General features: G+C 39.8%; 1 protein-coding gene across 3 annotated transcripts in view; it reads left to right on the top strand.

Moving 5' to 3' along the window:
* Positions 1-15259, top strand: part of LOC122576697 — a 75799-nt gene that overhangs the window by 30419 nt on the left and 30121 nt on the right. The window lies entirely within an intron of this gene.

The following is a 15259-nucleotide window of genomic DNA, read 5'->3' as shown; positions in this document are numbered from 1 at the left end:
TTGGCGCCGGGTTGTTGCTTTCATCGGTTGCACCAGGGGTGTACCTATTTCCTCTTCCTTTCGTTCTTCAGCATCAACTGTACGAGAGATAGTAGAAGTCTTCGTAACTTAGCACATTTAGTTTACTGTTACAAGAGTTTTGTGTATTTTGCTCTAGGAATCGCGATAGGTTGAAATATACTACACTGTTACATTTAATTTTTGCAAACTACCATATATTGTACGCGCGTACTTTTTCTCTGACAATGGTAGCTTAATCGTTCACATTGTTGGACATTTTTTAGTCTATGCAGTTTGCCTTAGTTTAATCATTCTAAAAAATTTGGTAGTAACGGGGGTCGCCAATGGCCATCCCGACAGTCGATCTGTCAAGAGGTGAAAACTTGACAGAAACTGTCAACTTGATATCCAGTTTCGGGAAATCTGGAGCTTGGATGAAAATTTTGACTATGACCGTGATGGATGGATTTGATATTCGAGTGACAGAAATTTGATCCCGATCGCTTAATCTCTGTCATGTGATGTAAATGGTTTGATCCCAATAGATTAGGTTAGGATTAGAGTGGATTAACTCTTTCTCGAATAATTTCACCGAAATTGGGGTGGTGTCTAACAAAAATTATTTCACAATTATGTTCACAGTAAAGGAAATTTACAAAAAGTTGTAAAAGTTAAACATTAAAAAAGACATGATATTAACATTAATGGAATTTATAAAGTACATTAACCTAAAGCATCGAATGCACACACAAACAACTTATTCGAGATTTTACAGTTCTTGTCATCACTTTGTTAGACCTAACCTCAATCCAAATTCGACCTAATACAATGTCTGACTATATCGAATTCCAATCAAGTTTCACTTATTTCCACCAATACCAACGACATTGCCAGTTTCGTGGTTTCGGTCGAAACCTCGTCTTCTGCCACACCAATAAATTGATAAACAAAATCAATACCGTAAATCACGAATGCGTTACTGGTCCACCGTGAAATTCCAAGGTGTCGTAATGTAACTTGAATTCTTTATAAGGACGCGTAGTATTACCCTATCCTGAAACCAGCACTCGATGTTTATTGCTTTCGATATTAGAAAATTCATTGGGTCGCTTGAGACCGTAGATTTGCAACGAGAGCCAGGCTGGATCATAATTTCGCCGACTGGCGAGCATATTTCCATGGTGTGCTACAAAATGGAAGGCTGAAAATTTAGGAACGATTTTATGAACGCAACATTCATAATTGAGAACTCTCGTTCCGAGGACCTGAAGTGACATAATACGTTGGATGAGATACGAATCAGAGCTTATACAGGGCGTTTCAAACTTCATTTTTGAAATCAGTTAGATATAGAAAGAAATTCCATGAATGGTGTGAAATGATAGATGTGTCCACGTTAATGTTGCGCACTTTTATACATTGCGTTCATTCAAATGGAAATTTCCATTTGCAAATGGCACATGTAATCTCGCTGCTTTCATATAGAATTGCAAACTTTTGTGCGTGCTAATCATCGCAGTCTTTTTTCGTCTTTGGAAAATACGAAAATAGCTTGAGAATTAGATGTAATTTTTATATAACTTTCTAACATTTCAATCAGTTTCTAACATTTAAATTTGTATTACATTGACATTAAAGTTTGTAGAACACCCGGTATAATTTTCTCTATTCTATTCAATTTAATCCTTTATTTCTTACGAAAGGTGCCAGCATCTCGTAAAATATAATTTTTTTTTAAGATCAAATCCTTCTGTATATTGAATTTTTCTAAAAGTGCAATTTCTCTCAGTCTTGTGAATCGTCCTGTACTCGAAAACATTCGTCAAATTTCCGAATGAATGACGTGGATTAGCCAGAGAATCTATCTGGAAATTCATTTTCTTGCCATCTGCAACCAAATACACGGTCGTTGGTTTCAACCAAATTGCAGCCACGTGACCAAGATTAATTTCCACTCGAGCGAAACATTTACAAGATCATAAACAATTTACTCGTATCGTAAGTTTCTCAAAATCGTTTTCCCCAGCACTGGGCTGCTTTCCTTCTAATTATTCCACGGGAAACGGCGCGTGTATGCGAAATTAGCGAAAACAGTTATCAACTACATTACCTACAGTAGGTAACGAGGCTCGATGTAAATAATACCATTCAAGGTTATTATTATAAAGTTCTCTTCGATTAAATGGATCATAGAATATTGCAGAAAGTTAAAACAAATACATGCAACGCAGGGACGTATGGTAAATATAGATCTCCTGAGATCTTTTATCGTCTTTCAGAACTTTGCAGACATATTTGGGGTCTTTTGAAGACTCTCGTAGCCATTTGGGGACATCTTGCGGTATTTTATTACCATTTGTGGTCTCTCAGAGAACCTTCAGACCTGTTGGAACTTCTCAGCATCATTCGCGACAACTTTTAGAGTCTCTTGGACTCTACTGATCTGCTTCGGAATCCCTGAAATCCTAGAGCACTCGGTTTCGAAACTAGTGACCAACGATCAATCCGTGTTCATTGGACGATGCACGTAAAATCGAAGGTACAGTGTCAGGCAATTTTTATTGCTCATCCCGATGTAATTTCATTCAAATCGGATCCGCTGAAGCGTTTTACCGACCATACGGATGTCGTTATTATTCCGGACGTTGGCTAATGGAATTTCATGGAACGTAGAGTTCCATGTAAATCGATTCTCTTTTTGGATCCTGACAAACTTTCGAAATTGGGCATCGAGCCATAGTCTTTCAACTATGTCTAACTCTCGAACAATAGAGGATATTTAATTTCCACATAAAATTCTGCATTCCTCTACGATTTTTTCTTTGTCCGAGGAATTCAATAAAATCCTCTGATTTATACGACAAATAGCTAACGGAAGTTACGCTTGAAATTAGTCGGAATTCTAGAGAAAGCTAGAATCTTTAATCCCACGAATGGTCCAACGGCAAGTTCATGTCTCGTGATCGGTAACCCCTGACATTTTGGCAACTGTTTCATAAATCTCTAAGCAAAGTAAGTGAATCGGTAGAATGTGGAAAGTGGAGTGAAAGAAAAGTAGACGCAGTAGGTCAAGAAGCGAAGCTACAAGTCAAGGGATCACGGAGTGAACTGATTCCTGGTAACTAAGGGTAGCCACTTGAGGAAGCTTCGAGTATACCTTTGAGTAGACCAAGTGGACCAAGTAGACCAGCGGAGTTTGCAAGTAGAACAACGTAGAATAGATATAAATTTACATATCAGGACATCATTAACCTGTTAATTGGCTAGCCACTTGACTAGACACTCCTGTCAGAAGCTCTTGCTCCACTGTTTAAAGAGCAACGAGGAGAGACTCGTTCATATTATTTCACATTAATCCTTTGTACAACAAGCTTTTTCTAATAGAAATTGTTGAAGGACTTGTTATTGTGAAGATTGGCTCTCAACAGAATCTCAGTGCTCGCCTCTTTTGAAGCAGACGTTTAAGCAAAGGCCACAATGTAAGCTTCGAGAAACGTGTAACAAGGTTTTTGTAAAAGGAGTCCGTTTTCTAAACGAGAAAGGCTGCGGCCAAGTCTTTAGACGGATTTTCTCACTCACGACAGAAGGTCTAAATGCGACAATTATTGGGAAATATGTTACAAAATCCAAATCACCTAATGTAGCCCCTAAACCACACTTTCTAGCTATGCAGCCAAAAATGATACATTAATTAACCCAATGTATTATTCATTAACGGTTAAGATCAGACAATAAAACAAATTGCTTGCCATCCCAATGGAGAACGGTGTCCTACGAGAAATCTATTTCCAGGAACCAATACAGATACCAACAGCACCCAAAAACACGTGTTCGTAAAACAGATACCATCCGAAGTTACGTATCTGATGATCTCCAAACTCCAAGTCCAATAGACACCGACCGTCAGAACAGTGCCTACCCTGCAATTCCTTGTTTCGAGTTAAGGCACGAAATCGCGTTACACGCTCCTCTAATCCCGTCTAAACTGAGCCATAACACGAACAGGTAGCGCGCGCGCGTCACAGTCAGACAGAGACAGAGTATGTACTTCCTGAAAGCTGGCACCGACTTGGGTTCACGGGTGCCAAGGTCGGGCCGATCGTAACTCGCCAATGAGAGAGAAAGAGCCAAGTACAAAAGACGGAGCATCGTTCGTTGTCCTCCGTCAAGGCCCTCTCCCTCTAGCGTCCGCAGGTCGTCGACTGTGTCCAGGTGTAACCCGGAAGGTTAACGGGTTCGTACAGCAAAGGTCGGTGCAGGTTATATTTAATAAAGGAGTCTGGTTGCCACGGTAACTGCGAGGTGAACGAGCGCGGTATTGATTCAGCCCACCTGAATTCAGGTCAACCCCTGACTCCAACACCTTCTGGCTGTGTTACATCGACGAAGAGGCACCGGTCCGTTTCCGTTGCGTTCCCGCAAGCCTACCACCGTTGGATCTCTCCCCCGACCTTCGAACAGTCCTCTGCTCCTCGTCCCTCGCCTCGTTCCTATCAATTCCAAGCGCGAGACACGCGACTGCTATGCATTATGGATGTAGTCCATCTTGATAGGGAAGCCGAGGGACTCACGACTGCCTGCCTAGCTAGGCCCGCTGTTTGCTCCCGGATCCTCGTTCCAGCAGCTCTTTCACGCGGTCGTACGAAGCTAGACGTGTCGTGGCAGGTATATGCGATACGTATCTGATGATGGGATACGAGGCAGAGGGGAGAAGACGATTAGACGAGGGGATGCTGGCAGGTCTGATTGCTTATGTTTGATAGACGACGCAATTGCAAAGATACGCGCGTGTATCGGGAGAGAACGTGTCACATACCCAAGCGAGTACAGGAGTGCTGTATCAGGCAAATGCCTGACCTGTGGATATACCTTGCTATCGCGACTTTTGACTGAAGATAGGGAGGGTCTTGCCACTCGGTAGGGCCATTGATATAGGTCCCCTTGGTTTACACAATAGCACAACCAGATAGGAAGGGAATGGAATATATTAGGTTGTCCGGAAAGTTTCGTTCGTTTCATAAGGATGATAATAGATGAACGACAATTTCTGTTTTATATTATTTTATTGAATTAGGTATTTATTCTAATTCTATTAGTGCGTCTATTGTTTCCTTATAAAACGAAAGAAACTTTTCGGACAACCTAATAGATCGGATACCTTCCGGACACATCTCGTACGACATCACCGTGTGAGAGAAGACTCTGTCGAATCGCCTGGACTGAGATAAGAATCGGGTGTCGATTAAGGATACGAGATAAGCGTTTGCAGGTAGCTTTTTTTAGCTTTGCAGGTATTCTTGGTTCACCTGCTTCATTTAACTTTCTTAGACTGGTTTTTAGCACTTGGTCTCCGCAGGCTGTTTGGAGTGGCTTTTTTCTCCTTTCCAGGCAATTGCGCCGCAAGTGGAGCTTCTTTGACCAAGCTCGTCCTCAGCTATTTCACGTGGACTCATGTGGTGTTTAATGTTTGATATATGTTTGAATCTGTGTCACCTGTAGAAGAGAATTTTCAGAGAATTTTTCGCGAGTTTTCCGTTGTTTTTATGAATTTGTTCCACTTGGCTTTCCCGCTTTCGGGGCAATTACTGTGCAAGTGGAATACACAATACAAAGTTTAATTAAACTCTACAAGTTTCAGTAATTGAATTTGTTAAAATTAACCATATAATAATTTTACTAATGCAACGTAAATTACTATGCTCGACTATAACTCAAAGATATTATTCGACGGCTGTATGTAAATTGTATGTAAAATGTAATCGCGTCTCGTTACATGAATCGCCCTGTATAAAATAACTACACGGTGATAGTGAGAGAAACACACCAGGAAACCACGAAATCCCATTGTCATTTCCACTCCTGATTCAATAGTTGAACGATTCAAAGTTGCACGTGTCTTGATCGCGATAAGAGACACGAAGAGGGTGGTAAATGTTCAGCGCCTCAACCACGATAAGCGTAGCTCGCTGACAGCAATTAAAGCGAAATTCATTCGCTGAGACACATTCGTCCAGATGTTTTTCCCGATCGATTTCATCCGCTTCGGCAAGTCCATCGGTTCGTAAAATATATTATGAAATTATTGGAGCGTTCGAAAGGTTCAACAGGGTATCGTGGGACCGCAATTAAATGAATTAATGTCGACCAGTTTCAAAATCTGTACATGCTTGATTCCTCTCCGTGAAGCTGGCCATTATTCTGGCAGAACTTTTTTTCTTTTTCTCTTTTTCGTGAGAAAAAAAAATAATGTGGTTAACGTGGATTTGGATCGCTGGAGTACTATGTGCCCTCGAAAAATATGTATTCACCCGAATGGTAAAGGTGAGGTATTTCATATGGGATAAAGACGACAATTTTAAGGTCTCTCAAGACCTTTCCATAGAGAATCCGCGTTACGTAAGAGAGTTTAATGTGAAAAGGATTTGGTGCAATAGAGATTTTAGTATTTTCTCAGTGTAGAATGGAAAACGTCTTGTGTAAATATGAGAAATCTCTATATCTCTGAGAAGATACAGTAAAGTAATAAAAATAATAGAAATAATGTAGAGAAAAGGGGAAGAAAAATAAAGAAAGAGGAGAGTGGAAGGATGAAAGAGAGAGAGAGAGAGTGGAGGAAGAAAATGAAAAGAAGAGATGGAAAGAAACAGAAAGTTGGGAAGAGAAAAAAGTTATGAAGAATAAAAAGGGTAGAAACCCTTAGTGAATACCTAAGTTTGTTCTTGTTCATTTAAGAGTCGAATATCATGTAACACCATCCCCTCATCCATAACTCATGCTCCAACTTAACCCATCATAATCAAACTTGGACTTTCTTACATCTCCCTTTTTTTTCTTCTATTTTTATTGAAAGAAGATATCAACCGTTTCACTTAAATTACGTCTATTACGATAAAAACGTCGATAAGTAGCAGAGAATTTTTTTATATTTTTATCTCGCACGAAAACCTAGAACAGTAAAAAAAGAAGAAGAAGAAAAAATAGGCCGAAGAATAAAAGATCCAGATTGCCTGTGAAAGAATGTGAAAAATGATCTCTGCAATACGTTGGAAACACTTACGACATACCGCAACAATAAAACGAACGATACTGTTTGTAAAAACGATAAAAAGAAGAATTCCACGAAACCTGCGAACTCTTTCGAAACGGTAAACAACGAAGCCAAACGTAGCGGGGCCATTAGGCAGATAATAAAATTTAGGATGGCTTCTAAAAATGAAAACGTAGGCAGAAGCCGTGGCGAGGTTTCAGCTTACATGGAAACTCGATTAAACGACAGGACGAAATAACGTCGTTAAATAATGCCATTATGGTCAGCCATGGTCTGCTGATAAATCAATCGATCTGTAACGATAATTGATAGGGCGTAGCGTACAATCTTATTAGATTCCCGGCAGAAACTTCGTTTTCGGACGTTCTAATCGGGAATTTGAATGCCAGGCTGCTCGTGTTTCGTCGTATAATACGAAACACTGGCATGAGTTGTAGAAGATTCGATTGAAGATTCAGAGGGAAAGTTGGCTTCTAACGTAAGCTACATGTAATCAAAACTTGACCTGATTACTATTGAAGTAGATCAAAGACACCCAGAAATCAACTGCAAATCTAATGTAAACCTAACCTCAAATATTGGGTTGGCAACTAAGTGATTGCGGATTTTGTCAATACCGCCTAATGACAACACCCGCAGTCACTTAGTTGCCAACACAATAAATCCTAACCTATATAATCGAAACATACTGCAAAAGAAAGCGAAATTTAATCTAAACTCAATCTAAACTCGGCCTTGTAATTCAGATCTAATTTAAACATAACCGCGTCACGTTTCATGAAATTCGTATAAAATTGATCTCGTACGTGCTATTAATTCGATTTAGCAAAGCAAATTACGGACGAAGCAACGAAAATCTGATTCTGAATTAGAACAATAGTTATAGTGGGTTTGGAGCAGATATATCACTGGATTGGTCGTTTAAACAGAAATTAGTTTTAGATGAGGTAAGTTAAATTAGGTTAAACCAGATTGATGTAGATTATTTGCAGGTTAGGATTCAGTTTAGATCACACTTTCGGTCCATTTGGCACGAGTTAGTATTAACTTGTGTTTCGTCTCAATGCGGTTGTGCCTGCTTCCTAGTGGATATTCTTAGAGTTAGGTTAGGTTCAAAGTGTTTAAATTGCTAACCATTTAGCTAGCTTCTATTTGGTTGACGTTAGGCCTGAAGACTATTTCGTTTTCAGCGTGGATCATTGCCAACGAATATTCACCATCAATTCATCTCCCATGCAAATTTCACTGAAACCGCAGTATCTTCGATAAACTGCCTTTTCAAAACATTATCCGATAGTCGTTGCTTTAATTCACGACTATATTGGCTATCGTGGCTATACGTGATACCACAGCCCAAATTGGTCAGGCTTGATCAGTACAATATTCCCATGCACTTGGCTAGATCGAATGGTATTCCAAAGCATCGTTTGCTCTCCCATTATCCAACATAATGTGTTACCGAACGAGACGTGTGTGTTCGTTTCTGCGAGCATCATTTCAATCCCAGAGAATCGATCCAGGGATTCAAGAGTACGGTGAAACATATCGACACGGTGATACCTATCGAATGATGATTACACAGTATCGCAAATACTAATTTGTTAAGTGACATGGTTCTGATGGCGAGCTAACACGAACGAACAAGAGAGGAGGAAACTGAGTAAATTGTACGGAAGTTTCATGCCACTGTAATTACTTGCTCCATCCTCGCTAGCAGCTGCATTAATGGAGCTCCATTAAGCTTTATAATAATGCACAGTTTAAATAGACGGTTGACCTTTCCCTGGCTCACTCTGCTTGAGGATATGTCCAAGAGTAGGGAATTGCTGCTTTCGAATCTTTGATAAAACCTGCCGGTATCGGTAAACCAATTTTGCCAATCATGTTCACTTGGAAGTTTTAGGAAAAATTACAGGAATCTGGGTCGAGGTATCTTGGAAATGAAGTTGCTTGTCCATTTGAATTAGATATGAAAATTTCGAACGAGCGCAAGCAGAACTTTGACGTTGAAGGTATTGAGAATTTAATAAAACTCGGACGGAAGAAAGGAGAATGAAAAATATACAGGAAAGAAGATAATGCAAGGAAACAATGAGTTTTTCAATAATTACTTTATTAGAAGTCTTCCTTATTCAAATTGCTGGAATGCGCAAAATATTCAGGACATTTTCAACTAAATTCTGTCTACGGAGTGATCTCCTCCTGTCACATCCTGTACACAATTTCTAGCATCGCAACAAAATCAGACCATCTAGTCCTGAAACAATGGAAATATCAAATCCAGGTTAAGCAATATAAAATAAACCCAATAAAATGTCTGTAATTCGAACCATCGGTTGATACACTCGAATTCTACGAAGCTGACAGCACTTGACCTAAAGGATTGCACTCGAACGTTGAAACTGAACTGCTTGAACGTTCGAGGATCCTCTCATCCAACTGTCCCTGTTCTCTACGTCAATTTCACAACGATCTTTTCTAGATCAGCAGCATCCAAAAATATCGCTATACGACTCTTTGCTCCCCCCATGGGAATTAATCTTCTATGATAGTCATGAGAGATTTAGTGCGATGAGACCAGAATATAGGGCAACCCAGTAGTCAGTTTAATTAAACAAAGCAGTATACCAGGATAGAACAAGGGTAATTGATGCTGTTCTTGTACATTTCATATTACACGATGTAGTCCAGTTTCACCTTATGTCAAATACTACTGGAAGTGCTATGTCTCAGTCGCAAAGGGTCCCGGATTCCAGGCGTAGCGGTGATTCAATTGGGCCAAAGTAGACGACGTCCGGCCGAAGGACGGATCGCCTACTTTTCCGGGTGCATCGCTGGGCCGATGGGAATTTCGTCATTCCTTCTATAATTACAGTCGCCTTCATGACGCCAGATATCAAGGATGAGACTCAAGAGATTTCGGCTAAAATTATCGGGGCAATTACCGCGCGCTCTAGCCAAGCCTCTAGGAAACCGAGAACCGAGGAGACCGAGAACTCCTGGAGAGTCGAGGCCTTGGGCTGTAATCCACGGAAGTTGGACCTTCCGCATGTAATCTAGCCAAGTTTCGCTTTTCTTTATCTGTGGCGATCCAACCATGTCAGAAGTTTAATCCTTCGTAGCCATTACTGACAGGAAGCCTCGCCTTTATCACCTGGCAACTAATACGACATCTCCTGCTTCTCTCTCCGTCGCACAAAATATACCTAATCTTAGGAACCTCTAGGGTTATTGACAGGTTATTTCTAGGGTCTAACGTGTTTGGCTTTTTTTCTAACCCCAGATTGGTTATAGGGTAATCCGTTTAGTGGCCAGACCAATAGTATTTGGCATAAACTGAATTGGACTTTGTGCTATAACTGTATTATTTATAACTGATTTATCTTTTCGGAGATTGCCTCATATTGTGGCCTTGTTTGACCTAACCTGTATCCTCTGCAATATGATCTGATAAATCCGATGCTATTATCGGAAGTATGTAATATATAAAATCTTCAGGTTTATCGAGTGGTTCTCTGTTTGCCTCTGGTGATCGATGGTTTAGTTCTTTTCTGAGTCTAGATTGGTTCTAGGTTAATTTATCTAGTGGTAGGCTTAATAATATTCGACATGGACTGAATTGGATTCCCCTGTGTAGTATGGAAACCGATTCAAACAACGTACATTCTGATGTTTAATTGGGCTAACTGGGTGGCCAAATTTAGTTCTGATCTCTTCTAGCCTAACCTTTGGTGTCTTATAATCCATCTGATAGAGTCTTGTCGAAACTCCTGTTATATCTGATTTGAGGAACTTATTTCAAGCTTATTGACAGATTTATTTTCGGGTTCCCTGATGCTGGATTGATTCTAGATTAATCTCTAGTAAATAATCCCTAGGAAATCCAATGGTATTTGTCAGGGACTAAACTGGACTACGTTGTGTAATATGAAAAGTGGGAAAATTGCATCATCGACACAGATCTATCTTAATATACTATTTTGTTTGACTAAGCTGGCTAGGTTGCCCCATATTTTGGCCTTGTTTACCCTAACCTATATTCTTTGGTATCTTATGATCAGCTGGACAGAATTTGATTCTGTCATCAAAACTAGATCTGACCCTTTCAAGCTTTCTAGTTTTTAACTCTTCTTTGGATTTATCAACTCCTATCTTGAACTGAACTAATGTATCCATTAATAAACCTCATTAGACGTGACGCGAATTTATTTAAAGTCCATTTTAAATTGTAAAAGTTGGAGGAACTGATCTGTCTTCATATACGCTTTGTCTGACCTAATTTCTTATGATTGATCTGATAAACTTTGATTACTGTACTATCGTAAACTTATTATACTTCTATGTATTTAATTCTTCTCTGATCCAAAATTAATCCTAATTTAATCCATTGGTTCATATAAAAATTCAAAAACAAATGAATGAATTACACCAATGATGACTTATCTTTGTCTATTGCAGTGTAATCTGGTTTCACATTTTCCAAACTCACGATCGATCCAATAAACTTTAACAGAGTTTGATCCTATATCCGAATCCAGGACGTTTCAATTTTATTTCCTGGTCCTGCTGCTTCGTTCAACGATTCTTAATTTTTCGTTGAGCGAAGTTTGATCCTGGATTAAATCTCCTAGTGGTAAAACCCACGGTGCTCGCCTAATCAACTCTGTCTGCCTCGACTGAAACAGTTGAAACTGCAAACTGGCTGGAGAATCAGGCTAACAATGCTATTTTCCTTTATCTATTTCGCGTTCTACCTGACAAATTGAATCCTTTGTTGTCCTCTGTGCCCTCCAGTCTCGCGTAATTGTTTCATATTTTCGCGAGGTCCTAGTGACCTCTAAAGCTACTGAACGACTTTTAATACCGTTTTAATGCACGTGCTATCCACCTCATCTCATCCCCAATTTCACTGATCCCACAGGATGATTCGCAATTTAGGGTGAACGTTGAAAGAAATCCTTTGATCCCGATGAGAATTGGGACACAGAATACTCGAGGTTATGCTGCATGTATTTTGGATACAGCTGAATCTCTGATTTTCACTCGTTACGTGTCCTCGATGATTTTTCATCAGTGACGCACTTGCCTGAGTTAAATGGTGCGATTTAAAGGGCCATTTATATGAAATCGCGTGGGTAACGTTTTGATTAACGTTTTGTTTAACAGATTCTATGTCAGTTCAGTCAACCGTTGCACAGCTGCCATAAACGATTCATGGCCACTGGTGCCTCGCTCGACGATTAGCGAAATTTTGGCTGCGGATCAACTGTCGCGCGACTGTTGCACTTCCTGACCATGGGACGTTTGCATTCCCCCAAGTTGTTGTCACTACACGTGCACCGAAAATAGATTACAGCTCTGACTTTATGTAGCGAGGAACTTTGAAAAACTCGTGGCTGGTCGCGTAGCTTAGATTTTTGAGCACGTGGATCAGGTCTACCTTCGAAGGTCGTCTTATCTTCAGGTTTACAGAAGAATAGATCGCGTAATCGATCTACTTGCCAGGGATATTTTTTAATTCCTGACCTAACAGCGAGGACACACAACTCTGCGTTGTAAATTTGCCTTTTAAATAGTTACATTTGCAACAAAATCATCCGAAACCAGAGAAGACCAGGCTTTGAAGACTCAAGTAGAAGAAGCTTCTTGGGATATTCTTTATCCTCGAACATTCTCCGAGTACAACAAGCTGGAAAGAATCGAAGACAAAGCTTTGCCGGTGGCGTTAACAGGTTTCATGTGTCCGCGCGATAATTCACAGCGCCATGAAAAGTCGGAGATCGAGGGAGATCGGGTTCGGATTACTTGATCCCGGCCACATTAATCGACCAGTCATCCATCATATTTCACTGTTGATCCACGTAAGCCACGCGTCACCACACATTCCCTAGAAATGATCGCCCCATGGTCCACGTATCTCGGCGATACGTTACACGGTTGTAATTCCTCACGATATCCGAGCAGACGGGACGAACTGCGATACGATAAATCGTCCTGGCTACGTTGCTGCTCCCGTGTGCCCAAAAATGTGCGCTAGTCCAGTTCAAATTGCACATTTTTTCAGGCGATCTTTCAACCGGTTGCAGACAGTTGCTTTTTCCATTTCCTTTCTACGTTGGATTAAAGTTGGAGGCTACATTGCAGTTGAAGAGCTCTTTTAGAAAATGGAGTTATAAATTCTATTAAGTACATACGTAGCTGACGCTTGATCAAACATGATCAAACACGATCAAACTCTGTTTCCTGCAAAACGAAATTTGGTCTTGAAAAGAGAAAAGGTTCTTCCATATTGCCACAATTTTAATGCGAAGTATACGAAGAGATTTCTTGGCCTTCTTCATGGCCACTGAATACATGCGTAGCTGACACTTGATCAAACATGATCAAACACGATCAAACTCTGTCTCCTCCAAGACGAAACTTGGTCTTAAAAATAGAAAACGTTCTTCCATATTGCCACAATTTTAATGCGAAGCATACGAAGAAATTTCTTGGCCTTCTTCATGGCCATTAAGTACATGCGTAGCTGACACTTGATCAAACACGATCAAACATGATCAAACTCTGTTTCCTCCAAGACGAAATTTGATCTTGAAAAGAGGAAACGTTCTTTCATATTGCCACGATTTTAATGCGAGGCAAGAGATATGACGAAGCGATTTCTTGACCAGCTTCGTGGCCATATATGAGCCACGGTATTCATCCATTGAAAACGCGTTTAAATATAATCAAATATAAGCCTCGGTCTTAATTGGCGTGACAGAGGTACGATAAACGTGAAATCCAGGAAACTTGAGACGACGTCTCGCGTTTATCATCTTCGTTATTCGCTACGGGCATAATTAACAGTTCTTTGGAATTCGATAGTCGAACCCCCGCGGGCTAACGTCTCCCGCCCTTTCAATTAACCCTGTCACGTCAATTTTCATGAGACGGGGCGATCGATATCGCCTCTGGCGATGCAAATAAGCTTGATGTCTATTTGCCAGGGATTAGGAATTACCCTCGTTAGAGTGTTCAATAGTTAAGAACCCGCTCGTCTTTTGGTGCCTTGAATCCGAACCTTCAACACGCTCGTTCCTATAAATCCAGGATTTCTTCCTTCTTTTTTCGTTGTAACGCAACAATTTTTAAATTATTCACTCAGAGGCACCATCTTTCATCCCTTAGATCGTCAAAGAAAAATGATAACAGCTCTGTGAATACCGCGTCTCGGGGCAAATATTTATATTCATTGGTGTTGCTGAGAATCTCAACAATCGCTTTATACGTGCCATGAGATGAAAAATGTTTGCAAACCGCTGCTATAGACACGTGTTTTGAGCGATTTAATTCAAGTAATATCTTTTAACGTGATTGCACGAATTACAAATTATAGCAAGCAGTTAAACGCAAAAAGATCCGTGGCCTAAATATTAGTCCAATACGTGTGTCCAGTTTTGACGAAGAACATATGCAACTGTTGAAAGGTAGCTCATTCTGATGGCAACGTGTGTGTTAGATAAGTGAAATCTTATTGCATTTCGTCGACTGTTTGCTGTTCTTAACTATATTCTGTGTAGTTTGATAAGTAGAATTAGATCGGTAGAAGGAGACAGGCGGTGCTCAGACTAGTGGAATAGGTCGATGGTCTGACCTGAAGTAGAATAAGACAGACAGTGATCGGATTACTGTCACTTATCTGCAGTCTAAAAACTTTGTTCCTGCTTTCTTGCTGTTCCTTGTCTCGGATCAATAAAATTTTCGAACTGCTGAGGATTACAGCGTGACAAACCATTTGATAGGGAACGATGTAATTTATCTTCCTCGCGGTCCCTTGCTGGCTCAGAATTGGGTGTAAAGGGATGACCTTGAGATATAGGCGAAAGCCCGTGAGCTTTTATTATTCCTCGATTATGTTGAATGAAATTTAACGCAAATATATAACAAATAATAAATGTACAAGCATAAATATATAAATAGGTGAACGTTTATTTATTAAATATTAATTTCCTTATGCGAGAAATTTTATTTCTTTTTCATAGCATACTATTTTTACGATGTAGGATTCGATCATTTTTCTATAACTCCGTAATTCATAATTTGCAAACACAGAATGGCTTTCGGATCTTTATTTTATCTTTAAACAATAATTATAAACTAATAATAATAATAATAATATAATATAATATAATAATAATAATATAATATAATAATAATAATATACTAATA

This window comes from Bombus pyrosoma, linkage group LG16 (genome assembly GCF_014825855.1).
Source record: "Bombus pyrosoma isolate SC7728 linkage group LG16, ASM1482585v1, whole genome shotgun sequence".
Taxonomy (NCBI): domain Eukaryota; kingdom Metazoa; phylum Arthropoda; class Insecta; order Hymenoptera; family Apidae; genus Bombus; species Bombus pyrosoma.
This window is presented reverse-complemented; position numbering and strand designations above follow the sequence as displayed.